Raw genomic sequence first — 27,113 nt, forward strand, 5'->3', positions numbered from 1 at the left:
CTTCCCCTAGGTCCCCACAGACCCGTCTCCCATATCCTCTGCTTTCGCTCCTTTCTGAAGTACCTTTATAGTAGCATCTCATGCATATTTCCTGAGTTTTTCAGATGCTAAAAGCACCACCAAATGGAAGAAATTAACTACTTGATGACCATGAGCTCACAGCCCCCCCACCCCAGACCTACTGGAGCCTAAGGATTGATAGTGTTAACCCTTGTGACAGCGCCCTGTTACCTCACCATCAACCAATCAGAGAATCTTGCATGAGCTGATCACATATCCTGGAAAGCCCCTCCTTCACCTGGCCTTTAAAAATGCTTTCCTGAAACCCTCTGGGGAGTTTGGAGTTTTTTGGGCATGAGCCACCCATTCTCCTTGCTGCGCCCTGCAATAATCCTTTCTCTACCCCAAACTCCGACGTTTTGGTTTGTTTGGCCTCACTGTGCATCAGGCACGTGAACTTGCATTTGGTAACAGGGAGACTGAGGACACCCCATTAGGGCACCCCTCTCCCTCTCCGGAGCCTGGGCTGGGAGCAGCTGGGGTGATGACACCTGTTTCAGATGCCAGGACTCAGGGTTCCATCTTACCATCATCTTCTGTCCTCACCTACCAGTGAGACAGGCTTTGTGTTCATGAAATAAAATGTATCACTTGAGTTCTGCCCCTCGCCTTCCCTTCTTTTTCAGGTTTCATCATCTATTTCTAGAACTTTCCCCTTCCTAGGAATACTGCCTGTATTACTTCATTTGAAGGATTTCTCATTCTTGTCTGCCCCTATATGTTCCATGTCTGTTTACTTCCCCCCCCAAATTCCTGATTCAAGACATTTCTTCCAGCTTTATTGGGGTATAATTGACAAGTAAAGGTGTGTATGTGTACGGTGTGCAGTGTGATGAGTTGATATATGTATGCATCGTGAAATGATCACCACAATCAAGCTATGTGACACAGCCATCACCTCATAGTTCATGTGTGTGTGGTGAGAACACTTACGATCTTAGCAAATTTCAAATGCACAAGACAGTATTATTAACATGCCGTAAACTAGATCACCAGAACCTAGTCATCTTATAACTGGAAGTTTGTACCTTTTGACCAGTATCTCAAGGCATTTTCATTCCATCTCATTAACTATAGGATCAGAGCCAGCTTTGAAAATCTTTTTTTTAATTAATTTTTATTGGAGTATAGTTGATTCACAATGTTATGTTAGTTTCTGCAGTACAACAAAGTGAATCAGTTATACATATACCTATATCCTCTCTTTTTAGATTCTTTTCCCATAGAGGTCATTACAGAGTACTGAGTAGAGTTCCCGGTGCTATACAGTAGGTCCTTATTAGTCATCTATTTTATATATAGTAGTGTGTATATGTCAATCCCAATCTCTCTATTTATTCCTCCTCCCCCTCTTTCCCCCTTGGTAACTGTAAGTGTTTTTTCTACATCTGTGACTCTATTTCTGTCTTGTAAATAGGTTCATTTGTACCATTTTTTAGATTAAGCTTTGGAAATCTTAAGGCTCATTTTATACAAAGGAAATGAAAGCCTTGTTAGAAGATAGCAGGTTCAGTGGCATTTATTATTAGAAGGACCGGTTAAAATCTCTACCTGTAAACATTCTTGTTCAACAAAGCCGGAGAAATTAACCTCCCATAACAAAATGTAAGAGTTCCTTAATTTGAAAAGTTCTGATATGGGAAAACCTGAATTTGCATGAGAAGAAGAAAAAAGGCAAAACCAAACCAAAACAAAAACCCAAACATCACAATTTTATCTAATGTATCTGTAACAGAATTCATTTACAAATTGCCATTTATCCATCATTTTCTCAGAACCCGTATTCAGGAATATTTCATGAGATACTATTAAGATAAATAAGGAAGAACCAAAAAATAAAAGATAATAACAGGGAATGCCATCAACTGTGGCAAACAGGAGTGAACATACTGCCAAAGGCAAAGCCACTGATCAGATGAACTGGATTGCTGCCAGGCAGAAATGCTGACACAGTGTTTCTGAATTTTTGAATTTTTCAAGAAAAACAAGAGATTGATAATCTATTTTTTAAAATTATCAGTAGGTAATTAAATGTTTTTTAAAGCAAACAATGCAAATCTTGAGCCGTATTTGCCTCAACAGTCACTGCATTTTAACCTCTGGCCTAAGGTTACCCTGATTGTGTGATTCTGATTCCACTGGAAAGGCTCTGAGGTGGATATGTTGTTTTTCATCTGTTTGTTTGATTGTTTTAAATATATAAAACTTTGGGGTACAGATCTTGGTTGGCCTCTTTTGCATCATGCTCCAATCCTTATTAAAAGCTCTTTCCAGCTCCACAAACTCTGCCAGAAATAGGAAGTAGGTTTCATCTCACTTGCCATTTCAAATCAAGTAGTAGTGGCAGCTGGAGAGAGTTCTGTCTTGAAATGGAGTGGGCTCTAGCAGGAAGCAGTGCTGGGATCGATTAGTTATGTCTACCATGAGCACATGCTAGGTAGTGGTGACATGCAAGTCTTATCTCTACCATCTGGGCTCACAAATAAAATCCAAATTCCAACATATATTTCAAAGCTTTAGAAGACCCTACTTATATTTATAGCATGCTACACTGCCGATCCCTTTCTTCCACTATGTATCTTACACAACCTCTCCTTCCCCACACACGTGTATAAGAAGAGGTTTCTCACTCACCATGTTCCCACATTCTTCCAAATTTTTGATAATGAGTACCACTGTCTAACATGCAATCCATTCTTTCTGCTGTTTGCCAGGTATTCAACATTCAACATTCAGCTCAAATATGGTGATATTTGTATATCCTTTCTATATATGCATATATATATATATATATATATCTCATTTTTTAACTTTTTATTTTATATTGGAGTATAGTTGATTAACAATGTTGTGTTAGTTTCAGGTTTACAACACAGTGATTCAGTTATACATATACATGTATCTATTCGTTTCCAAATACTTTTCCCAATTATGTTGTTACAGAATATTGAGCAGAGTTCCCTGTGCTATACAGAGGGTCCTTGTTGGTTATCCATTTTAAATATAGCAGTGTGTACATGTCAATCCCAAACTCCCTAACTATCCCTCCCCCCACCCTACCCCCATATATATATATATACTTTGTATATCTGTCCTAGACATCTGATCTCAATTTCTCTATGCTCCCACTAAATTTTGTGCCCACGTTTACAGGAAAATTTTTCAAATTGTATTATGCCTCCCCTAATACATCGTGAGCCTTTTAAGGTCATAACTTATGTCTTCATTACCTGTGTATACCTAGCATCTAGACAAAACCAGATTCTGTGTTTGTTGAATGAATGAGCAGATGAATGAAGCAGTGACCTTGGATGACACACAAATTTGATTCAATGGCATCTCTTAGGTCAAACTTCCCCAGACTTCAGTTATTCATGTGGTACTTTCACAATTTCTGCTGTATCAGCATTCCAAAAGTGACTTACAAGTTTTAAGTGTCACTGAAAAGAACACAGCATAGCGTGGTGCTTTAAATTTAGAAAGTGAGAAACTCTATTGTGATTTGTGTGACCAGATCTCTCCATCCTTCTGAGGCAGAAAGCAACGTGCCGAAGTTTTACATCCCTGTGCGCACCTGACTATACACCTATAATTCAAGCAATACCAGCCATTAGCCATTGTTTTCATGTTATACTTACATTAATTTCCAATACATATTCAAATAAATATGAGTATTAAATCTTTTTTTTTTAAGTTTGTCCCTTTATCATTGAAAGCCATGTTATAAACCATCAGGGCACATGCACCATGCTTGAGGAAACAATGATTTAAGTGATTTGTTCTTGAAAGCACACCATTTGACACATCACATGGATGACCCATCAATCACTGTGAAGATGCCATTGACTTGAGGATATCTGTTTTATGGATGATTAAACTGAAGCCCCGCGTATACAGCATTTCCTTAGTGGGCATCATGAAGGTAGCTCAAACAGATGGTGTGACACACGATTCTTATACCCTAAATACCAGCCACTAATGCCCTGTGCAGAGCAGTTTTATTTTAACAAGATTGCAGCCTGCGTGATCCCCTTTTATCCTATACAAATGGAACTAGTTATTGATTCTCCCCTTTATCACACAGAAGTACAATTTGAAATCACAGTAGTCATTTTTAGTACATGGACACCCATGCCTAATAGCCTCTAGGTATCCTTGTCAGAATAAATCACCAGTCCTGCCTGCCATAATGAGGCCAGTTGCCCAATTAGATGCCCCATCAGGCAGAGAGGCTGGGCGTCTTCAGGGCCCAGAAGAGCCTGAAGAACACACACGATAGAGCTTTCTCAGGCAAATGGGTTCTGGTTCTTTGCCTGGATTTTGTTCACAGAGATTCTGCGCTCCAGTCCGTGTCCCACTCCCTTTACCCAACAAGAGTACAGTTAGTTGTTCCAAAAGGAGATGAAGGAAACTCACGTCACACAAAAATCTCGAATGTGCCGCCGGCTACTAAAATCTCTGCTGCTTTGTTTCTTTTTCTCTCTCCCTCATCTTAATAATAATTAATCACATTTTAAGATGAGTTCATGTAATCACCGTGGTGATTCCATACGGTATTCAAGAATTTTCCATGCCCTTATACCACTTTTAATATTACTCACTCAATACTTCATAAGAATTTCCTTTAAGTTGACCTTATTGTTTCTAACCAAAGGCTAAAGCACTCATCAGTGACTGTATATGATGAAACAATTACCCAACTATTATTTTTTAAAAATTGGTCTCAGCATCCTCTAAAATCGTTTCACCTCACTTTTGAGAACACTGAACTATGTCACTTGACTACCAGAGAGTCTTGGGAGCAGTGCGTTAGTTATTAATTTATTTTCCTTCATTGCCAAATTCACCCTTTATCATCTGCATTGCAAAAGTGGACATGGGCCCTTTGACTATTTCTCCATTGCTAGCCGGTACAACGTTAAGCTTTGTCTAGAGTGACTGAGAGAAACATTGCAAGAGGAACGAGTTTTGTTTCTCCATATAAACAGATGCCCTTCTGCACCAGCCCGTGGAAATTTGTGGGGGGCAAAGGAAACTGTGGTAAAGATGAAGTATGTTGTGAGTAGTAGATTCTTTTGTCTCTGACCCTGGAGTCTCGTGTCTTCTGCTGGCATTCCTGAGACTGTGGAAGAGTAACTGGTATACTGTCAGTAGAGCAGAATCTCAGACTCTTCATGATTATTGACAGTGGGATGGAGAGAGACTGACCAGCGGCTGTTTGCAGAGGTGGGTCTTGCAGGGCCTTGTTGGCCGTGGTATACATAAAGGAAAACGTGAACTTGTAATGACCATGTGGTTCCCTTTCTGCTGGGTCTTTAACCTTTCAACCTAATTATCTCATAAATATTTTTTAGTTCCCCATTTAGGTGGTCCAGTGGATTTTTCTTTCCTAAGATAGAAGGAAGAAACTTTTCAAGGATTCTTTCTCTTCTCCAATCCACATCCTGCCAAAATTTCATCTGCTTTCAGGGATTTTCTCAAAATTCTCTTCTGATTAAATATGCCAGTGCTTCTCCAGTGGTGACAAAATACACCGAAGTCCTTGCCTTGGCTGAAGTGACCATCACAGTTTAGCCCTATATGTCCTTCCAATCTCACCTCCTGATCCATCCCCTATAATCTATGCATCTCTGCCAGGGAGGTATGATTCTATTAAAGCTGGTCCTCCTGGAGGAGGAATTTTTTTTTCACTAACTACTAGTTAAGTCTCCTATAACCATCGAGACCAAGTTCCACTTTTCCCCAAGTCATCAAAATAAAGTTCAGTAAACTCTGTTCTATGTTTACTTTTCTTCCCTGTCTAAATTTCCAGAGGAGGTCCAGGTAATTTAGCGTAATGTCTGTATGTGCTGATTTCCCAAATCAAGGGCTAAATTTGGAAACAGCTTAAAGTCTTCATCTTGCTTCTCTGAACCAAAAACCTCAGAAGGGATCTCATCTTTTGTGACCGCATGGCAATTCTTCCACTTCCTTCCAGCCATAAACCACTGTACACAGGAATGGACACATGACCCAAGAAGGACCAACCAGTCACCAGCCCCTCAGTGCACTCACCCATCTCCCACCACGGCAACTGGCCAAGGGGCTAGGTTGGTAACCCAAGCAGATGAGAGCTCTTCTTTAGGAGGCTTTGAACTGAAACTGGTATAAAAAAAAATTTTTTTTGTTACAAGGTTGTACAAATGTGAGCCTAGGTCTGTATTTGGCCTCAATCCCTTCCTTGTGGAAAAGTTTCTCTGGGGAAATGAAGACCAGGCACAAAAACAACAGCAACAAAACAACAAAGAAGAACCCAGAAAGTATCTTGACATGGCTCATTTTCTTTTTTTTTTTTAATAGCATTCATTTTTTAATTGAAGTATAGTTGATTTACAATATATTAGTTTCAGGTGTACAACGTGGTGATTCAAAATTTTTAGAGATTATACTCCATTTATGGTTATTATAAAGTACTGGTTATATCCCTTGTGCTGTACTATATTGTTCCATATTGTAGCTTATTTAGTTTTTATACATCTTTATTGGAGTACAGTTGCTTCACAATGCTGTGTTAGTTTCTGTTGTACAACAAAGTGAATCAACCATTTGCACACATATATCCCCATATCTTCTCCCTCTTAAGCCTCCCTCCCATCCTCCCTATCCCACTCTCTAAGTCGTCGCAAAGCACCCAGCTGATCTCCCTGTGCTATGCGGCTGCTTCCCACTAGCTATCTATTTTACATTTGGGAGTGTATATATGTCAGGGCTACTCTCACTTTGCCTAGCTTCCCCTTCCCCCCTCCCTGTGTCCTCAAGTCCATTCTCTATGTCTGCGTCTTTATTCCTGCCCTGTCACTAGGTTCATCAGTACCATTTTTTTAGATTCCGTATATATGTGTTAGCATATGGTATTTGTTTTTCTCTTTCTGACTTACTTCACTCTGTATGACAGACTCTAGGTCCATCCACCTCACAACAAATAACTCAATTTCCTTTCTTTTCATGGTTGAGTAATATTCCATTTTATATATGTACCACATCTTCTTTATCCATTCATCTGTCGCTGGACACTTAGGTTGGATCATTTTCTTGTAACTCTCATTGTGAAGGCCATTTGATCTTCTACTTACTTTGAGAATGGATAAATTCCTCCTTGCCCATTTGTTCTGGGAGGTGAGTTACACTGACCTCCACTTATTACTAGGACACTGGATTAATTCACTTCTACTTCTAATTCTGAAGGTCATGCCCTGTGGCTGAATACTCTGCTCTCCCTGGCGGAGAGAATAAACATTGTCAGGAATAAATGGTGTCACCTCACGCATCTATACTACAAAGGGGGAATATTCTGCTTCACGTAAATTGGTTTTCATTTGCACATTGCTTACACTGGAGCAAATGTCAAATGCGTTTCTTTCATCCCCTTATTTCGTTCCTATTCTTGTAGTCATTACAGCCCTATCTTTAGAGTTAAATCTTTGAACTACAGGGACCGTTAGAATTGACTTTCTGAAATAACTCTATTAAAGATTAATGTTTTATTCAGCTTAGAAATGTGGGCCTATTGATTTAACGTTAAATATCACATTCTTCGTTTAGAGTGGATGCTTACTTTTCTACAATCTGCAGGGTCTGTGTTGTCTAAGAGGCATCGGTCACTAAAGTTCTATAGATTGGTGTGAATCACCAATTACCTGATCTTCTAGTGAACCAGTGAACAATGCAGAACACAAATAGATCCCCATTATTTCAAATAAAAGGCATGTCTCCTTTAACAAGGAAACGTCTCTGTTTAGTTTTCTGTGTAATTAATTTCAGCAAAACAGTAAAATGCAATTGCTCTATGAAGAGAATAACTCTGTCCTGGGTGTGGTCCAATATATATGTTTGTTCTTCCCCAGTATTTTTGAGGGAATCAAATCCTCATTCTAGAGCTGTGATTAGTCATAGCACACATGGGTACCACAATCCAGCCTTCATTGTAAAGTTGTTGTTCAGCTAAACTTGCTGGGTCCCTCCCATCATCTCCACACCTCAAAGAGCACCCCTGAACCCCAGTGAAAATTCCTTGAGCTCCATCAACTCTTTCATAAGTTTTTACTCTTTCATAAGTTTTTTAGAACATATTATGACCAGCATCACACACCCAACACAACACATATCCTGGAATAAGGTAAACCCAAAATCACGATCCATTTCCATTAGACATTAAACTTCTCTAAGACTTTGGCTCCTTGTCCATAAGACAGAGATGATATTACTCATTATAAGGACTTTCCCATGAAACAGCCTACCCAGAGGACATTCTAGAAGTGTCAAGCACCTGAAAGATATTAAACAAATTTGAGTCTCCATTCTCTCCTGTTCTGAATGAAAGAGGGTGAGGAAGAGTGATACGAAAAGGCGGAAAGTGGGGCTTTTTCAACAAATAATTGTTAATAAGGAAATTGACAAATTTTCATTTGGATTTAATATATTATATGGACCTAGTACTTTACTACAGACAATCAAAAAAGTGTAGGTCATGGCCCCTGCTCTCTGATCATAGGATAATGGTATGACGATGTACAACTGTAATGGTCTTTTTCTTGCAGTTACATGATAGCACACATTTTGTATGGGGAGATGAAGCCTCCTCGAAGTTCTGGAGATGGTTAGGGGCCGTAGGAATGGACCAGATACTACCACCACTTTTTGGCAGAAGAGTAGACTGAAGCCAGAAATGCTAAGTGTCTTGCTGATGGCGGACAGCATCCAAGTGGCAAAAAAGGTGAAGCATCATCTCCTGACACCCTGATCTCTTGTCTTTTCCACCGTCCGTTTATAAACACATCTGTATGAAAACAATGTGGAACCATAATGATGAGGAGGAACAAATATTAATGGTTTACCACATGTCAGACCCTGTAATAGGTCTTTTTAATATACTTTTGCGATGGTTCATTTTATGTGTTGACTGGACTCGGCTAAGGGGTGCCCAGAGAGCTGGTAAACATTCTTTCTTGGTGTGTTTGTGTGGGTGTTTCTGGATGAGATTAACATTTGAACTGGTGAACTGAATAAAGAGCTCCCTCACCAACAGGGGTGGGCATCACCCAATCTGTTGAGGGCCTGAATAGGACCAAAAGGCAGAAGAAGGGTGAATTTGCTCTCTCTGCTTGAGCTGGGACATCTATCTCCCTTTGCCCTCAGACATCAGCACTCCCGGTTTGTGGGTGTTCAGACTGGACAGGACCTTACACCACTGGCTCCCCTAATCCTCACGCCTTTGGGTTTGGACTGGAATTACACCACCATATTTCCTGGGACTCCAGCTTGCAGACGCAAGATCATGGGGCTTCTTACCCTCTATAATCGCGTTAAGTCAATCTCTCATAATAAATCTCTTTCTATATAACTACCAAACATATATCCTCTTGGTTCTGTTTCTCCGGAGAACCCTAATACAATTGCTTATTTTATCCATCTTGCTTATACTGTCAAACATTTCTGGTACAGACCCAATATGCTAGACCACAGTTCCTTCTGCCCCAGTTGTAGCTATGGAGAAAGGAAGGGTAACTATAGCTGGCAAATCTGTAGTTTTTCTTAGCATTATTATCACCACCCCACAGGGCTGTCAATAAGGAGTATGGGAAATGCACAGTCCCCCAAAGTGGGTTTTCAGATACAGAGAAAACTCAGAAAATGGATGACTAGTGTGTTTTTGCACAACTGTACTCAAAAAAAAGTTAAGATAGTAGCCCAAATATTCACTGAATGATGCACTCAAAGGATGTTAGGTAGTATTTGATTTATTTGTTACACTGAGTTTGGTAACATATTTACCGGGAAATCGTAAGATAGAAACCCTTAGTTAATAGGAATCGCTTTGGGCAGGAAAGACCATAAAAAGTTGTCTTTATTGGGCAGTCCTTGGGGTCACTGCTTTAATTTGGAAAAAATAAAATCATGCAGGGCTTGGAAAACTTGCTTCTAGAAGAGACCAATAACATAAAGACACTTTACTAGCCGACCTATTTATTTTTCTGGGAGAGGTGAATCCTTGTGAAGGTTAACCTGATCCTACAGGGAAGAAGGGAAGTTAAAAACAAAGAAGCACATTGGAATCTGTGTAAGTTTCTTGCCCATGTAGCTTAGCCCATATGTGGTAATGTGACTTCATTGGTAAATGAAATCTAAACAGCAGTTTAGAAGATGTGATTAGAAAAGAATGAATAAAGGATACGAACAGAAATGATCATTTGCTGTTAGTCCCACTTGACAATAAAACTAGAAGAGAGAATTTCTTCTTTGTTTAATGGATGAGTTGTGTAAATCTGAATTCTCCCCTTGCTTTATAATCTCATGGGGTTCTCAGCTCAGCCATGATTTCTGTTTCCTCGAGTTCCTAAAGCCAGGAATTCCTTTTGAGCACCCATATTATCCAAGTGAGATAACATCAGTAAAAAGACATTCAGTCACTAAATTCCCTGCAGATTTGGGGAGCAATATGATTTAATCAAAAGAATTCTCTCTCATCTCTGCCTCTATTGGTGCAAATACTTTTTGACTAGAAAAGAATTTCAGGTTCTTCTTTGTGGTATTTCTTTGTGTGTTCCTGAATTCATAGTATAAGCCAGTATATATTCATTTATTTGCAATGGTTTAGGGAAAAAAGAAAACATTTTCATCTCTGACAGACAATAACTTTCAACTCTCACATCTTACTTAAAACAAGTCATTTTGTGGACAATCCAAGAGCAAGAAAATAAAAGAAATAGAAGTGTCCTCGAAATAGGCAACATCATTCTTCACCTTGGGCTGTGTTTGGTGGGAAATTGGAGTGCTCTCTTCACGTGACGGGTAAGATCACACACTCTGGAATTCAAACCCCTACTCTGCCCCTGGCCATTTGGGTTACCTGTGATAAATGACATCACTTCTCTGTGCATCAGTTTTCCCATCTATAAAATGGGATTCATAGTATTACCCCCATGGTGTTGTGGTGAGGATTAAGCGAGTTAAAACATAGGAAGCAGTGAGAATAGTGCCTGGTATACAGTTAGTGCCCAATCAGTGCAAACCATCATGGATATTGTTATATACAAAGGTGGTCTCTGCAGCTGTGTACAGCGGATCACAAAATATTCCTCAGAGGGTGATGACAGAGCCAAGGTTAAAACTGAGGTCAACTTACCTCCAAATCTTTGTCTTTTTCCCATAATTAGGGGTATAGTTTTCTGGGATAAATATGCTTCCCTAATGGATCACACTGAACCATTTAGGATCAAGGACCTCATCTGTACCTGGACCTTGTGTTGATCCCAATGTTTTGGATTTTGAGTTGATGCTGTGAAAGGGTGAGCTTTCCATTGGGAGGTGAGTATTTTGCACAGAGGAGGAATAGGAATAATCTATGGCCAGAGGATAGACTGTGGTTCTTTTCAAATATATTCACAAATTCTTCAACTCTCCTCCCCTCTAATAGGTGGAGACTAATTCCTCTGGCACTGAGCGTGGGCTGAGTTAATGACCCACTTGTCATGAACGCAACATGTGAGAAGGGACAGTCTGTGTCTCTGAAATTAGGACATGAAAATCACTGCGAATCCCTCCTTCCCTTCTCTCTTAAATGCCTCACGTTGGGGAAATCCAGCTGCCGTGTCATGAGAACACTTAAGTGGCTCCATGAAGAGGCCACGGGATAAGGAACCGAGGCTCCTGATAACACCCAGCGTGAACTTGACAGCTCCGTGAGGGACCCATTCCGGAAGGGGATCCTCCAGCCCCAGACAAGACTTGAGTTCACTGCAGCCCCCATCACATCTTAACTGCGAGCCCACTGGAGACCCCGGGCCAGAGGCATGCATTGGAGCCACTCCCAGATTCCTGACCCACAGAAGGTTTGTTTAAATACACACTTATTTTTCTAAGTTGCTAAATTGTGGGTGACTTGTGATGCAGCAATATATAACGAACACAATTAGACACTCAGTAAGTATTTAGTGGCTAAAGTGCTTCTCCAACAGTTTGCGGATGTCTCTGAAGACTTGCCATGGTGCCTGCCACGTGGCAGACTTTCTATCAACCCTCTTGACTGCATTCTTCCTAAAAGAATGTAAGTAATATTCATAGGGAGTCTTCATGGGAAACTTAATGAATAGTGGTCATTCTTTGCCTGTCCAGTCCGTATGCTCTTATTTGTTGTTTTCTCAATTTTACCCTGAGGATGAAGAGTTTGAACTCTCACTCCTGGCTCCACATTTGGATACACGACTTAAATATTCACAATATGTCCAGGGTGCTACTCGTTCAGGGATGAACACAAGAACAAAGTCTGTTCAACAAGGGATTCTTGGGAGTTCAGAATTTTTGAGGATGAGCCACCCATTCTCCTTGCTTGCCCTGCAATAAACCTTACACTGCTCCAAAAAAAAAGAGGGGGGGAATTCTTGGTGAAATGTCTGGGAATAAAATCTTTCCATCTGCTGGATTTGAAATTAGAAAGATATAAACCCTGAAACTGTTGGGGGCCGTCCCACAGTAAGAGCCTGACTGGGTCTGAACACAACACAGAGGAAATCCGTATTGAGAAATGGAAAGAAACAAAGTCCTAAGAAAGCCCTCAGTCCAGCTTTGCAATATACCATAATGGCCCTTTTCAGGTGCATGATCCAACTAACTGCCTTATTTGGCTTAACAAATTTTGACTTGAGTGTTCATAATTTGTAACCAAAGAAGTCCAATGAATGTAGGGATGTGTGTGAGACCTGCCAGATCCTGCTGTCCGCCACACCTGCCCACGTTCTCCTAAACTTTCAATGATGCCTTTGACTCCATTATTGCAGTTCCAAGTGTCGCCTCTAGAGGCTCCCATTCAGAAACCATGCACCTGCCATCTTCCCCTCTCTGTAAACCCAACCCTTCCGGAAACCTTGGTCAGCGAGCTCTTTCTAGATGCTGTGCCTTAATCCAGGCAATGCAGATGCTATTTCAAAGCCAAAGTTTTTTGTTTTGTTTTGTTTTGTTTTCTATTTAGGAGCCAGCTTGTTACACATTTCTAAGCAAGGAGCAGGACAATTTTAATTTTCCAATATGACAGCCCATCCATCAGAAGACACTGCCTTAAGCCAGATTCACGAAGTGCTTCCCGGGGGCAGGGGAGACTTAAACATATTAACGTCTTTTTATTAGGTCATTAGCAGCTCACTATTGTCTAGTCCAGCTGAAACCAGAACCCTGGACACAATGATTGCAGAGATAAGTTGGTGGGCACTATTTCTGTGCCAGCATGGATTTATTTCCATTTCTTTTTCAAGAATGAAAATAGCTAAGCACCTGCTAATGATGTGGGACAGGCTTCTGGGGTCCTGGAAGCTACAATTCATGGACAAACACTATAATTACCAGCCCATAAAAGCATAAACCCATCATTTTGTCAGAAAGAGAAACATGAAAAGATGACCAACCCCGGAAATATATTTTTCATGCTTCCTGTGAAGACCTTCAAAGAAACTTGGCAATGAGAAGAAAACATGCCTTTTAGGTGAAGTGGTTGAAAACAGCAGTGTGTATAAAATTCAGAAAAGCTCATTATCCACCAACCAACCCTTCAGATGGAGAAGCAGTAGAACTAATACTTTGCTACGGCTCATAAGACACCCCTCTCGCCATGTTGTTCACAGCCTCAAAGGCTGACAAAGCGATAATGCACAGGGGTTAAGAGGGCAGGCTCAGAGCTGGTTCATAGGTGGGAACCCTGTCTTCACCACCCACCAGCTGGGTGACCTTGGGGAAGTTATTTACCCTCTTACTGCTCTGATTCCTCATCCATACATTTTTTTTAATGTATTTATTTTTTATACAATTTTTAAAGGTTACACTCCAACGACAGTTATTACAGAATATTGACCGTATTCCCTGTGTTGTACAATAGATCCTTGTAGCCTGTCTTACACCCAAGAGTTTGCACCCCTACTCGCCCACCCGAATGTAAATAGTAATTACCTCTCTTAAAGTCTTGTTTGAGGCCTAAATAAGTCTATACTGATAACGAGCTTATAATAGTGTTTGGCCAATAATAAAATTTAGCTACTGATATCCATCATCTACATTGTAAGCTACTAAGGGCAGAAGCCAGAGGAGTCCACTTCTGTAGCTCTCTAAATTTTACAAGCATTACCCTGCACACAGATGTTCAGTGAGTATTTGTGGAATAAACGCATTCCATGAGAACCAAAGAAAACTGAGATAACTACTTAGATCTAAGTCTGCACCCAGTGGAAACCCATTGGACTAGACAGGTTCCATATTCCTTTTCTTACCTCCAGTGAAAACCCATTGGACTAGACAGGTTCCATATTCCTTTTGTTACCTCCAGTGAAAACCCATTGGACTAGACAGGTTCCATATTCCTTTTCTTACCTCCAGTGAAAAGGAATTCACAGGAGTTGTTCCAGAAAACACACAGCATGCAAGCCACTCATTCCATCATTGGCTTCTTCCTCCCTTCCTCCTTCTCCTTCTTCCAACTATTTTCACTGAATCCCCACAGTATTCCAGGCGCTCTGCTAAGCCATGGAGAGTCCACTACTTAATGTAACGCAGTCCAAGAGTCCATGAAGCTTCCAATCAAGCGGACGTTACAACGTACGATGTACATAAAAATACCCACATATTGAAGGTCAAACATTGTGAGGTCCTTTTACAAACACAATCTTACTTTATTCTCCCCCAATGGCATTAAATGTGTGCATGATTCACACATGTAACATGTGACAATTCAATTACATATGCTGAGAATAACAGAAAGTGAGAAAAATAGAAAACCTATGTGTGACTCTTCCTACGCCCCCTTTTAAACCAGACTTTGACCTATAAGGACCTAAGGAATAAGCAACAGCCAAATGCAACGACAGAAAAGAAAATTAGTTCTTTGGTTTTGAGTTTCAAAGTGCTCAAGTCCTCGTATTTTAAGTTTAACTGAAGGAATTTTGAAGGTTCATTATGATTAATGGTAGTTTAGGCCGTAAGCACTCTGATTTAGAACTAACCTCTGGATAAGGTACAAACCACTAGACCGTTAACATCTCCACGTTACACATAAGAAATTAAGATCTCAGGAGTTAACATAACTTGCCAAAAGGTTAAATAGCTAGAAAGTGATGAAGTCACATTCGAACCAATGTCTAAAAAATTTAGCCATCATAAGACACTGCTTCTGAAATGACTATTTCTTTACAATGAGCCAAAGTTGGTTTCCTTTGAGTTTCTACTTTAGAGACCCAGAAAGAAAGAATAATTCTCCTCCATCATCTACACAATGGTCCTTTCAATGCTTAAGAAAAGCTCCCACGCCTCCCCCATCACTCACCCCTGGGCCCTTTTGCTTTCCCCTCACTCAGCTGAGCACTTGTACTTCCTCAGATTGTTTCTTCTGTAATCTGATTTCAAGGACCCTCAGCCCCCTGGACACTCTCTGAACGAGCACATTGCAATTTCCCAGTGTGACTTTTATAACCTGGAATGAAACAGAATTCTAGGACACAGTGGCGGAGTGAGGGCTATTCATTATTTGCCCATTTTTTATAGAGACCAGTGTGCATTGAGTTTCCATTTTTCTGTGAACTCTACTCTTAGAAAACAAGCAGTGCAAGTGGGAAGAGAAATGATGTGTGTCCCCCAGCCTTCATGCGGGAGAGACTGGAGGGCCTGGTGGGGACTGAGGTCAACTGGGCACTGAGTAACAGGCTCAGGCTTGGTGGCTATTCAATCCCAAGTGACGTCACCAAGCAGGAATGCAAGCCTAAGTCAAGCTTCTCGAGAAAAGCAGAAATTGAGTTTTCTGTTTGAAAGGGCCCATTTGTATAGGTCGGCTATCAAAGTTGTCTCTGGTTCAAGGTGCAGCCTCCTTCAAACGCTTCACCCTGAAGAGTAGGCTGAAACAGGAAGAAAACATCTCCTCCCCAGACCTACTGTAGGAAGGGAGATGAAATTAGGCTTTTATTTCTATCTTAAAGATTGATTTGGCTACGATTGAGCCAAATCTAAACTCAAGTGCTGTATTAAGAGCGGGTGGATCATTTATGGTAACAGAACTCAGAATTGTTCTGATTTTCCTAAAATGAATTAATAGATTGGAACTTAAGAAATTCTTTCAACAACTTAAAGGAGGACAGGTGATACTGAAAATTCAACATTTTTCCCAGATCTTTTAAGGGCAAAAGGAAAACTCCAACCAGTGTGTTCAAAACATTCAGAAATGTTTGGAGTTCAAGCAGACTCCTGCAAATAGCATGACAGAGCCAGGGATGGGATTCTGGCATATTTGTAGACATAGCCAAATAGAATTAGAGGAAAAATTAAGACTTTTAACTAGCCAACAAACAAAAAGCAGAAAGTGCTTTATAAGAAGTTTGCCAAACTATGGAATTTTTTTAAAAATTAATTTAATTTATTTACTTTTGGCTGTGTTGGGTCTTCGCTGCTGCACGCGGGCTTTCTCTAGTTGCAGCGAGCGGGGGCTACTCTTCGTTGCGGTGCGCGGGCTTCTCATTGCAGTGGCTTCTTTTGCTGCGGAGCACGGGTTCTAGGCGCACAGGCTTCAGTAGTTGTGGCACGTGGGCTCAGTAGTTGTGGCTCGTGGGCTCTAGAGCACAGGCTCAGTAGTTGTGGTGCACGGGCTTAGCTGCTCCACAGCATGTAGGATCTTCGCAGACCAGGGCCCGAACCCGTGTCCCCTGCATTGGCAGGCGGATTCTTAACCACTGCGCCACCAGGGAAGTCCCCAAATGATGGGATTTTTAACGCTGGTAATACTTAACATTATTTTAGGTGATGCATAGATGAATTTGGTTTTGGTTTTTATTTTATTTTTTTTTCCTTTTAACATTTTAATGTGTATTAAGAAATGTAACACACAAAACTCATGTCTTCATGGATTATAGATTTGGAGTGTGGCTAAATATAGGGTTTTTTTAAGGTCTAAAAGATGAATTAATTCACCATTTGCAACAGCAAGGATGGACCTGGAGGGTATTACGCTTAGTGAAATAAGTTAGACAGAGAAAGACAAATACTGTATGTTATCACTTATATGTAGAATCTAAAAAATAAAACAAACTAGTGAATATAACAAAAAAGAACTCACAGATATAGAGAACAAACTAGTGGTTACCAGTGGGGAGAGGGAAGGGGGTAGTGGTAATCTAGGGGAAGGGGAATAAGAGGTACAAACTACTATGTATAAAATAAATAAGCTACAAGGGTATATTATACAGCACACAGAATATAGCCAATATTTTATAATAACCATAAATGGAGTATATCCTTTAAAAATTGTGCATCAGTATGTTGTACACCTGAAACTTATATAATATTGTACATCAACTATACTTCAATTAAAAAATAAAAGGTGAGTTAATTAAAAAAAATAATAAGTAGGGCTTCCCTGGTGGCGCAGTGGTTGAGAATCTGCCTGCTAATGCAGGCGACATGGGTTCGAGCCCTGGTCTGGGAAGATCCCACATGCCGCGGAGCAACTAGGCCCGTGAGCCACAACTACTGAGCCTGCGCGTCTGGAGCCTGTGCTCCGCAACAAGAGAGGCCGCGATAGTGAGAGGCCCGCGCACCGCGATGAAGAGTGGCCCCCGCTCGCCGCAGCTGGAGAAAGCCCTCGCACAGAAACGAAGACCCAACACAGCCATAAATAAATAAATAAATAAATAAATAAATAAATAAATAAATAAATAATAATTTAAAAAAATAATAATAAGTACACAAAGGCACAATGTTATGTGCAGCCCAGTTGGCAAAAACTGTGAGGGTGGTGAGAATGCACTTTAGAAAACATTATCCCCTGAGAGGGTTTTTTCTGCTCATGCACAAGCTGTCTGTTCCAGGGGGAGGGAAGCAGCATCACCAGCTGCAGCCCCCGCCCGATCCCAGGCGAGTCCCTGCCATCGCTCACTCATCGTGGCCAGCTTGGCCTCCAGCCCTTTGGAGCCTGGGATGCTCAGATCAGGACCCTGGACAGAAGAAGGGGGGGGGGTGGAGAAAACGAGTAAACCATTAGATCTGTAGATAAACAGAGACAAACAGCTACGGACTGACAGAGAGAGAAAGAGAGGCTGAAAGATGCTCAGAGGCAGAGACAGAGAGAAAGACAGAGACTTGGAGCAGAAGGAAATAAAGACAAAGGAAGGCAGAGAACATGCGAGTGTAAACTTGGATCTAGATCACCTGTGTTTCTCTGACCCGTGCTGCCACCAATTAAGTCTGGCCTTCACACACCCCGGCCCCAACGCTTAACAGTGATTACTCAAGTGCTTACTTTTCATTCCTTCCCTGTACCTGAATCTCTTAGCACTTGAGCAAACTCTGCTTCATCTCAACTGTACCCTATTAATAGCATTCTTTTGTTGTCGGAAGAAATCTTCTTACCCAGTTTGGGCTAAGTTAAAATTTCATAAAACATCAGGTTGTCACAGGACTAACAAGCAAATGACAGCTGTTTAATTAAAATTTAAACTTGATTAGTTGGCTCTACAGAGAGAAACACTCCAAAGGGAAAGCATAAAACTGTGAAACATCAAGCCTTGAAATAAAGACTTTATTTAAATAAGTAGTAGAAACTGTAAATTGGTCGGTGCCATGTGGGTTCCAACGGCTAGGCTTGGGCTGAGATTTCTGTCCCTCACACAGGCCCCATCTCTGTCTGCCTCTTGGCTGTACTGGGAGCCCCTTCAAGGTAAAGAATGGGTATAAATTAATTTTGTAAGTCGGAGCGCAGTAAAGGGCTTGAAAGTGAGAGGGAGCTTCAAAACATAACACAAAATATCACAGCAACCTCTCATTTCTAACAGATTCAACTGTCTGAGATTGAGGTTCTAAGTGGGAGTAACTTGGCGGAAGGACAAACCCTGCTGTCCCCTCCTTTAAACCTGGACCTGCCACGGTGACCCAAGACCCGACATCTAAGATCCATCTTAGAAGATCGTGAATAATGAAAAATCATTTGCGGAATAAACTACTGCAGAAAAGCAAAGCAGAGCAAAGAAGACAAAACAAAACAATGTCCTTTACGGAAAATTTGAGAGAGAACTCTGATCCCTCTCATTCCCCCAAAACAATTTAATTTCTTTCTTTTAAATAAGAAAATGGCAAAGACATACAGATGGCTGGCCAACAGGTACATGCAAATGTGCTCAACATCACTAATCACCAGGGAAATGCAAATCAAAATCACACTGAGATACCACCTCACATCTGTCAGAATGGCTATCATCAGACAACAAATATCAAGTGTTGGCCAGGGTGTGGAGACAAGGGAACCCTCGTGCACTGCTGGTAGGAACGTAGATTGGTGCAGCCACTATGGAAAACAGGATAACAGGAGGTTCCTCAGAAAATTTAACATAGAATTACCAGAGGATACAGCAATTCCACTTCTGGAAATATAGCCAAAGGAAACCAACACACTAACTCAAAAAGATATATGCACCTTCATGTACATACCAGCATTATTTATAACAGCCAATATATGAAAACAACCTAAGTGTCCATGGATGGATGAATGGATAAAGAAGATGTGTACACATACACACACACACACACACGAAGGAATATCACTCAGCTATAAAAATAATAAAATCTTGCCATTTGCGACAACATGGATGGAACTTGAGGGCATTATGAAATAAGTGAAATAAGTCAGACAGATAGACATATACTGTATGATCTCACTTATATGTAGAACCAAAACCTCGAGCTCATAGATACAGAGAACAGATTGGTTGTTGCCAGCGATGGGGTGGTAAGGGGTGGGAGAAATGCGTGAAGGGGTTCAAAAGGTAATAAACAAACAAACATATAGATAAATAAATGTAAGTGTTAGGCTTTGGGAAATGAAGTGTGTACATTTTCTGCTAACATGGACTCAGGCAATTATCAAATTCAATGGAAAACAGATAAACCATGTCCAACAGAGAAAATCAAAGTACATGTAATAAAAGAATGGGTGGGTCAAATGTCACCCTCAAATCTTAAAAGACTGCACATACTTCTGCAATAAATAGACACAAAATTGGATTTTTGGGGATGGGCGAATATTTGAATAGGATAAGGAGTTTACATGATGTAGAATAACTAGGCCACTTACACTTCTTAATAAAGCTGTAAAAAAAGAAAGAAAATAATAAGGAATAGGATTCTTTGAAAATTATACTCTCAATAAATTATATATAATTCTATACTATAAATTATATAACTATTTCTTCCTCATTGAACTCACCAAAAGGAAACACGTGAAGTGAGGAGGAGCCGGACAGATCAGAGATACTATGAGAGAATTCTTCTAGTGCTTCATCTAAAAATAAAAATTATGATGACAATAATGACAAGTATTTTTTCTGTGTGATGAATTATTCACTACCTTTTCCTTCAGATAGAAAAGTAAAGCACTATTAATCAGGTTAGCCAGCTTAACATATAAATCACATGCTTTGCCAAATTATTATAATTCAAAGAAATTCTGATGTGCTTTTCATACATTTACACATATTTCAGGACATAGATACATATTAATGAAATTGCTTGCTGCAAAGCTGTTTTCATTTTCCCACATCACATCAAATCCAACCCTATCATTTCTTAAGTCTTAGAGCTGTGCTGACTAATAGGACTTTCTGCAATGATGAAAATGTTCTAGAATCTGTTTATCAAAGCAGAGTTGTGGCTACTGAACACTTGACACGTGGCTAGAATGACTGAGAAACAAAATTTTAAAATGATTTAAATGTAAATAGCCACATGTGATCAGTGGATACTGTCCTGGATAGTACAGGGGGAAAAAAAAGCCCACTCTTTCTAATTCTTTAACAAAAGAGAAGGAAACCATTTTTTTGTTTTTTTGGTTGCTTGCTTTTCTTATTTCACAAAGGAGTCTTAAAATGCAGAAGGACGGATTGTCCAATGCAGGTGTCTTTTTTTCTTAAATGGGAATCATGGTATTCAGCAATTTACAAACCCTTAGTCATCTGGAAGGTTTTACTATCACTTTCAAAGAATTTACCCTGGAATAGGATGCCTGTCTATTTTTATAAGAGAAATGGACCATTAATTCAGCACTGCCCAAGAAGTAATTCTTTCCTCTTCAATACTAATAATCACATGCTCTTTTCTAAAAGGGGCCACCAGCTGGGATGCAGGGGTCAACAGGAATTGAAGGTTTTAAATACCTTTGTTTTGGGGTGTGTACCAGCTGTGCTAGCCTCTGCTAGAGATGGAAATGAGAAGAAATATTAATTAAACAGGGGCAAGGTACCAAAAGCAGTTTGGCAATTTCTGTCAGGTGTGTAGCTCATGGACACGAACTCTTGTAAATTCCATTTGAAGGGGGGACCTCAGGCCAGCAATTTTAGTTACTTTATTCGAGTTGATCCTGCTACTGGACAGGACAAAAAAATCCATGCTATCACTTGATACTTCAATTTATTTATTTATTTTTAAATTTATTTATTTATTTATTTAGGCTGTGCTGGGTCTTAGTTGTGGAATGCAGGATCTTCATTGCAACATGCAGGCTTCTTAGTTGTGGCATGCATGTGAGATCTAGTTCCCCGACCAGGGATCCCCTGCTTTGGGAGCGTGGAGTCTTACCCACTGGACCACCAAGGAAGTCCCGATACTTCAATTTAAAGACTTGTTGTCAGACATTGGGAGGCAGTGGATGCATGACTGAAGGATAGAGGCAAAATTACCAAACGTAGTGATTAGAGTGTGTAATGCATGCTCGCCTTGTGTTCAAACTGCTGACATTCACACAGAATCTAACTGTCTTCAAAAAAACCAACAAACAAAAAAAACCCCTATCCTTAGAAAGAAGAACAAAGCTGAAGAATTCACAATTCCTGACTTCAAAATATATTACAAAACTATAGTAATCAAATCAGCATGGTGCTGGCATAAGGACAGACACATGGAACAATGGAACAGGATAGAGTGCCCAGAAATAAACCCATGCGTCAGTCAAGTGATCTTTGACAGGGGAGCTGAGAACACACAATGGGGAAAGGATAGTCTCTACAACAAATGGTGTTGGGAAAATGATATCCACATGCAAAAGAAGGAAATGGGACCCCCATCTTCCACTATACACAAAAATCAATTCAAAATGAAATAAACATCTAAATATAAGACCTGAAACTCCTTAAAGAAAATATAGGGGACAAGGATGACCTCGGAAAGATGGAGGCCAGGAGGTCCCCGTGCTCATTTCCCTCATAAAAACAATAAATATGGTAGATAACCATAACCAACAAAAAATAGCTCTGGGAAAGCTCTGGGCTACAACAAAGAAGCAGTAGAAATGCTGCAGAATTCAAAACCCAGAATGGCTGTGTAGAAAAGCCAAGGAAGCATTTTACCTGTGTCACCCCACCGCCAGCCCAGAGCCACTCAATTCCAAGAGAGATCCCCTTGGAGGGATTTCACCCACAGGGAAAAGGGGGAAGGGGAACCCCACCAGTCTCAGCACCATGGACATTTGTGGCCTTTGCTACCGAGGACCCACCAAGGCCCCAGTCCTCACCAACGCTGAGTCCAGATGACAGAGCAGGTGAGTCCCTGCCTCTGGGTCTTCTCTCTGGGGCTGGAGCTGGGGCTGTGCTGGGACCTGCCCACAGAGCCCCAGAGGCTGCTCTGCCCCCCTCCCCAGGATTGGGATGCCATGGCGCACTGCCACCTGTGGGACCTGAGCTGTCACTGCTCTGCACCCCCCTCCATCACCACCCCTGGAGCCCAAGTCTGATCTGCCCCTCAGGGGACCAGCTGCTTCTTCTCTGCACCATTTTTGTACAAAAATAAATAAAAAATAAATATCAGAAACAATGAAACCCTGTAAATGTGTATGTGTGTGGTGTGTATACACATATATATGCAGATGTCTGCATATATTTCTCTTTTTTTTGAATTTTATATTATTTATTTTTTTATACAGCAGGTTCTCATCAGTCATCAATTTTATACACATCACTGTATACATGTCCATCCCAATCGCCCAATTCATCCCACCACCACCCCGCCCCCCGCCGCTTTCCCTCCTTGGTGTCCATATGTTTGTTCTCTATATCTGTGTCTCTATTTCTGCCCTGTAAACCAGTTCATCTGTACCATTTTTCTAGGTTCCACATATATGCGTTAATATGTGATATTTGTTTTTCTCTTTCTGACTTGCTTCACTCTGTATGACAGTCTCTAGATCCATCCACGTCTCAACAAATGACTCAATTTCATTCCTTTTTATGGCTGAGTAATATTCCATTGCATATATGTACCACAACTTCTTTATCCATTCGTCTGTCGATGGGCATTTAGGTTGCTCCCATGACCTGGCTATTGTAAATAGTGCTGCAATGAACATTGGGGTGCATGTGTCTTTTTGAAGTATGGTCTTCTCTGGGTATATGCCCAGTAGTGGGATTGCTGGGTCATATGGTAATTCTATTTTTAGTTTTATAAGGAACCTCCATATTGTTCTCCATAGTGGCTGTATCAATTTACATTCCCACCAACAGAGCAAGAGGGTTCCCTTTTCTCCACACCCTCTCTAGCATTTGTTGTTTGTAGATCTTCTGATGATGATGCCCATTCTAACTGGTGTGAGGTGATACCTCATGGTAGTTTTGATTTGCATTTCTCTAATATTAGTGATGTTGAGCAGCTTTTCATGTGCTTCTTGGCCATCTGTATGTCTTCTTTGGAGAAATGTCTATTTAGGTCTTCTGCCTTTTTTTTGATTGGGTCGTTTGTTTTTTTAATATTGAGCTGCATGAGCTGTTTATATATTTTGGAGATTAATCCTTTGTCCACTGATTTGTTTGCAATTATTTTCTCCCATTCTGAGGGTTGTCTTTTCGTCTTGTTTGTAGTTTCCTTTGCTGTGCAAAAGCTTTTAAGTTTCATTAGGCTCCATTTGTTTATTTTTATTTTTATTTCCATTACTCTAGGAGGTGGGTCAAAAAAGATCTTGCTGTGATTTATGTCAAAAAGTGTTCTTCCTGTGTTTTCCTCTAAGAGTTTTATAGTGTCCGGTCTTACATTTAGGTCTTTAATACATTTTGAGTTTATTTTTGTGTATGGTGTTAGGGAGTGTTCTAATTTCCTTCTTTTACATGTAGCTGTCCAGTTTTCCCAGCACCACTTATTGAAGGGACTGTCTTTTCTCCATTGTATATCCTTGCCTCCTTTGGCATAGATTAGTTGACCATAGGTGTGTGGGTTTACCTCTGGGCTTTCTATCTTGTTCCACTGATCTATGTTTCTGTTTCTGTGCCAGTACTATATTGTCTTGATTACTGTAGCTTTGTAGTACAGTCTGAAGTCAGGAAGTCTGATTCCTCCAGCTCTGTTTTTTTCCCTCAAGATTGCTTTAGCTATTTGGAGTCTTTTGGGTCTCCATACAAATTTTAAGATTTTTTCTTCTAGTTCTGTAAAAAATGCCATTGGTAATTTGATAAGGATTGCATTGAATCTGTAGATTTGGGTAGTACAGTCATTTTCACAATATTGATTCTTCCAATCCAAGAACATGGTATATCTCTCCACCTGTTTGTGTCATCTTTGATTTCTTTCATAAGTATCTTATAGTTTTCTGAGTACAGGTCTTTTACCTCCTTAGGTAGGTTTATTCCTAGGTATTTTATTCTTTTTGCTGCAATGGTGAATGGGATTGTTTCCTTAATTTCTCCTTCTGATCTTTCATTGTTAGTGTATAGGAATGCAACAGATTTCTGTGCATTAATTTCGTATCCTGCAACTTTACCAAATTCACTGATTAGCTCTAGTAGTTTTCTGGTACCATCTTTAGGATTCTTTATGTATAGTATCATGTGATCTGCAAACAGTGACAGTTTTACTTCTTCTTTTCCAATTTGTATTCCTTTTATTTCTTTTTCTCCTCTGATTGCCATGGCTAGGACTTCCAAAACTATGTTGAATAACAGTGGTGAGAGTGGACATCCTTGTCTTATTCCTGATCTTAGAGGAAATGCCTTCAGTTTTTCACCATTGAGAATGATGATTGCTGTGGGTTTTCGTATATGGCCTTTATTATGTTGAGGTAGATTCCCTCTATGCCCACTTTCTGGAGATTTTTTATTATAAATGGGTATTGAATTTTGTCAAAAGCTTTTCTGTATCTATTGAGATGACCATGTGGCTTTTATTCTTCAATTTGTTAACATGGTATATCACATTGATTGATTTGCATATATTGAAGAATCCTTGCATCCCGGGGATAAATCCCACTTGATCATGGTATATGATCCTTTTAATGTGTTGTTGGATTCTGTTTGCTAGTATTTTGTTGAGAATTTTTGCATCTATATTCATCAGTGGTATTGGTCTGTAATTTTCTTTTTTTGTAGTATCTTTGTCTGGTTTTGGTGTCAGGGTGATGGTGGCCTCCTTGAATGAGTTTGGGAGTGTTCCTTCCTCTGCAATTTTTTGGAAGAGTTTGAGAAAGATGGGTGTTAGTTCTTCTCTAAATGTTTGACAGAATTCACCTGTGAAGCCATCTGGTCCTGGACTTTTGTCTGTTGGAAGATTTTTAATCACCCTTTCAATTTCATTGCTTGTGATTGGTCTGTTCGTATTTTCTTTCTTCCTGGTTCAGTCTTGGAAAATTATACCTTTCTAAGAATTTGTCCATTTCTTCAAGGTTATAACCTTCGGTATAGACTTGGAAGGTTATACCTTTCTAAGAATTTGTCCATTTCTTCTATTTTATTGGCATAGAGTTGCCTGTAGTAGTCTCTTATGATGCTTTGTATTTCTGCAGTGTCCATTGTAACTTCTTCTTTTTCATTTCTAATTTTATTGATTTGAGTCCTCTCCCTCTTTTTCTTGATGAGTCTGGCTAAAGGTTTATAAATTTTGTTTATCTTCTCAAGGAACCAGCTTTTAGTTTTATTGATCTTTGCTACTGTTTTCTTTGTTTCTATTTCATTTATTTCTGCTCTGATCTTTATGATTTCTTTCCTTCTACTAACTTTGGGTTTTGTTTTTTCTTCTTTCTCTAGTTCCTTTAGATATAAGGTTAGATTGTTTATTTGAGATTTTTCTTGTTTCTTTAGGTAGACTTGTATTGCTATAAACTTCCCTCTTAGAACTGCTTTTGCTGCATCCCAGAGGTTTTGGATCGTCATGTTTTTGCTGTAATTTTTCTCTAGGTATTTTTTTATTTCCTCTTTGATTTCTTCAGTGATCTCTTGGTTATTTAGCAACGTATTGTTTAGCCTCCATGAGTGTGTGTTTTTTATGTTTTTTTCCCTGTAACTGATTTCTAATCTCATAGCGCTGTGGTCGGAAATGATACCTGATATGATTTCAATTTTCTTAAATTTACTGAGGCTTGATTTGTGACCCAAGGTTTGATCTATACTGGAGAATGTTCCGTGTGCACTTGAGAAGAAAGTGTAATCTGCTGTTTTTGGATGGAATGTCCTATAAATATCAATTAAATCTATCTGGTCTATTGTGTCATTTGAAGCTTGTGTTTCCTTATTCATTTTCTGTCTGGATGATTTGTCCATTGGTGTAAGTGAGGTGTTAAAGTCCCCCACTATTATTGTGTTACTGTCAATTTCCTTTTTTATAGCTGTTAGCAGTTGCCTTATGTATTGAGGTGCTACTATGTTGGGTGCATATATATTTTTAATTGTTATATCTTCTTCTTGGATTGATCCCTCGATCATTATGTAGTGTCATTCCTTGTCTCTTTTAACATTATTTTAAAGTCTATTTTATCTGATGTGAGTATTGCTACTCCAGCTTTCTTGTGATTTCCATTTGCATGAAATATCTTTTTCCATTCCCTCACTTTTAGTCTGTATGTGTCCCTAGGTCTGAAGTGGGTCTCTTGTAGACAGCATATATATGGGTCTTGTTTTTGTATCCATTCAGCGAGCCTGTGTCTTTTGGTTGGAGCATTTAATCCATTTATGTTTAATGTAATTATCGATATGTATGTTCCTATTACCATTTTCTTAATTGTTATGGGTTTGTTTTTGTAGGTCCTTTTCTTCTCTTGT

The sequence above is a fragment of the Balaenoptera musculus genome, chromosome 14 (assembly GCF_009873245.2).
Source record: "Balaenoptera musculus isolate JJ_BM4_2016_0621 chromosome 14, mBalMus1.pri.v3, whole genome shotgun sequence".
Classification (NCBI taxonomy): Eukaryota; Metazoa; Chordata; class Mammalia; order Artiodactyla; family Balaenopteridae; genus Balaenoptera; species Balaenoptera musculus.